This window comes from Hypanus sabinus, chromosome 8 (assembly GCF_030144855.1).
Source record: "Hypanus sabinus isolate sHypSab1 chromosome 8, sHypSab1.hap1, whole genome shotgun sequence".
Taxonomy (NCBI): domain Eukaryota; kingdom Metazoa; phylum Chordata; class Chondrichthyes; order Myliobatiformes; family Dasyatidae; genus Hypanus; species Hypanus sabinus.
In genome coordinates this window covers 5,075,739-5,078,497 of record NC_082713.1, presented here as the reverse complement: position 1 = coordinate 5,078,497, position 2,759 = coordinate 5,075,739, and the positions used below count along the sequence as shown (strand labels likewise).

Sequence of the window (2,759 nt, the reverse complement as noted above, 5' to 3'; positions counted from 1 at the left end):
GTCCCCTGAAAGTCAAGAACCGGAAATTGACACCGTGCTGCGTGGGACCGATTGTAGTGGAAAAGGCTGTCAACAAGGTGTCCTATAGATTGCGTCTACCAGCATCACTGAAATCCACCCAGTATTCCATGTATCCCAGCTCAAGCCGGTTACTGTCTCTCCCCTGGCCCCAGTCACCCCACCTCCCCCTCCTCCTCGCTTGGTAGACGTTCCCTTGTCTATACTGTGCAGCGCCTCCTGGCATCTCGCTGGGTATGCGGTAAGGTGCAGTACCTTGTGGACTGGGAGAGGCATGGCCCAGAAGAACCTACTTGGATCCCGGCGAAGGACGTTTTGTACAAGTTGCTGATCTGGGACTTCCAGCGGACACAGGTCTGTGGCACCCCGGGTAGCGCCTAGAGAGGGGGTCCCTGTAAAAACCACAGATTCAGCAGCGCAGTGGATACAGCAATTGCACTTGTGAATTTGCACATGTCAGCTATTTAATCGTGATAGTATTTAACTCCATACTTGTTGTCATAGTACTTGTCGAGACTTGGACAGAGCACAGCAATGCTTTGTTTTTGTTTGCATCGGCCTTGCCTGAGAAATTGGACTGTCGAGTCAACTGACTCTGAAGAGACTAGAGATATTCATTTAATAATTAGATGTTCTTTTCATCCACAGTGTAGGCTTCATTTCCCGGTTGAGAGTTTTAGTTAATGGTCCTGTTTGCCCTAGCATTTATTATTTTATTTTCCCTTTAACACTGTTTGCATTAAAGTTTTGTGAGCCATCGAACCACCAGTGTCTCTCACTCCGCACTTGGGCCATATCCAAATCTGGTGACACATCCACTGCTCTACCTTCATCAATGATTTTTAACATCCTCAAACAATTCAATCAGGTTCGTAAGGCATGACGTGCCCTTGACAAAGCCATGCTGACTATTCCTAATCAGATTATGTCTCTCCACGTGTTCATAAATCCTGCCTCTCAGGATCTTCAACAACTTGCTCTCCACTTACTCCTCTAGAGTATGTAAGCCTCTCCTTCACATGTTCTAGCAGTCTAATGTCACCAGTGCAATCTTCTATACAGTGGTGTGCTAGGGTAATGGCACCAACCCAGCTGATGCCAATAGGCTCAATAAACTGATCAGAAAGTCTGGCTGTGTTATGAGTCAAACTGTACACACTGGAAGCTATGGTAGAACCATGGACCCTTTGGAAAGTCCGGGTAATTCTGGACAATATTTCTCACTCTCTGCATGTCACCTTGGCTGAACACAGGAGCACTTTCCATAATAGCCTTAAGACAACTGTGCTGCTCCAAAGAAAGCTATATGACGTCATGCTTACCTTTGGCCATTATACTCTATTAATGAGTCAACTTGTAGTCAAGAAAGTGATGATCCTCTCCTTTTAGACTGTTTGAAGTAATTTATTTTTGGTTCATTCTTACTACTTTTTTAATAGTTATATATTTGTATATCTGTGCTCTTGTAATGCTACTATGACACTGTAATTTCCTTTGCGATCAATACAGTATCTCTAAGGCATTGTAGTAACCATTACGCTACCGTTCATTCTAATATCAATTTTCAACCACCTACTTTGCAATCAGCAACCTCAAAGTTGTTGCTGGTAATTGCTTTTCGCTGAATGAACCATGACCCTAATGCGGGTCTTTGTTGGCGTAATTAATATTGGCATCTTGGTATGTGGAATCCACTAAAACAGGTCTCAGACTGTTGCAGAATTAAGTGCTTAATTCATGAGCTGGTTGAAAGCAATTTTGCTCTCTTCCCTTCAAACACAATTTCTTTACTCAATGCAACTGGTTGAGCATGCATTCCGCACTTACTTCATCCGCAAAATGCAGAATTTCCCAGTGGGCAGCCATTTTAATTCCTATCCTCATTCCCATTCTGATATGTGCTCCAACTACCTACTACCCTTCCCCCAACCCTGGCTTTACCTTTCATCTTCTAGCTTGAACTCCTTTCCCTCCCCCTCCATCTAATTATTCTCGCATTTCCCCCCTTCCTTTCCACTGCTAATGAAGGGTCTTGGCCTGAAACATTGTTTATTCCTTTCTATGGATGCTGCCTGTCTTGATAGTTCCTCCAGCATTCTGTGTGTTGAGCATGCATTGTCTTCTTTTTGTGACAGGTTGAATCTTTATTTGAACATACACCCTTGTCATGACTATTTATTTATTTGTTCAGAGGTACAGCTAGAACAGTTCCTTCCAGCCCAGTGAGACAGGCCATACACGATCCCACTCTGTCCTAATCATTGGAGAATTTATAATGACTGAAACTTACTATCCTGTATATCTTTGGACTGTGGGAGAACTCCTTCTGGACAGTGTAGAAGTTGAACTCTGACACCCCAAGCTGTAATAGCTATGTACGTTGTTCACTTAGTTTGGATTTTGTTTCCTTTATTTCTGCCAGCTGTTTCTCAATTTGGATTGAATGTATCATCATATGAATGGATTGCTGTTGAAAGTGCTTAAAGTTAGAATAGGAATGCACTATTCAGATTCTGCTGCCAATCCTGGTTTGGGTTATTGTATACACAAGAAAATGTGCAGATGCTGGTGGAAGCAGCTATGCTGGGGTTTCCCGAACTGGGGTCCACAGACACGTTGGTTAATGGTAGGGGGCATGGCATAATAAATGGTTGGGAACCCCGATTTATGGCGAAGACTAAACAGTCTTGTTGAAGGATCTTGGCCTAAAATTGTTTATCCCTCCAAGATAATGCCTGACC

General features: G+C 43.4%; 1 protein-coding gene across 2 annotated transcripts in view; it reads left to right on the top strand.

Moving 5' to 3' along the window:
* atp11c (ATPase phospholipid transporting 11C) overlaps positions 1 to 2,759 on the top strand; it is a 208,025-nt gene that overhangs the window by 28,749 nt on the left and 176,517 nt on the right. The window lies entirely within an intron of this gene.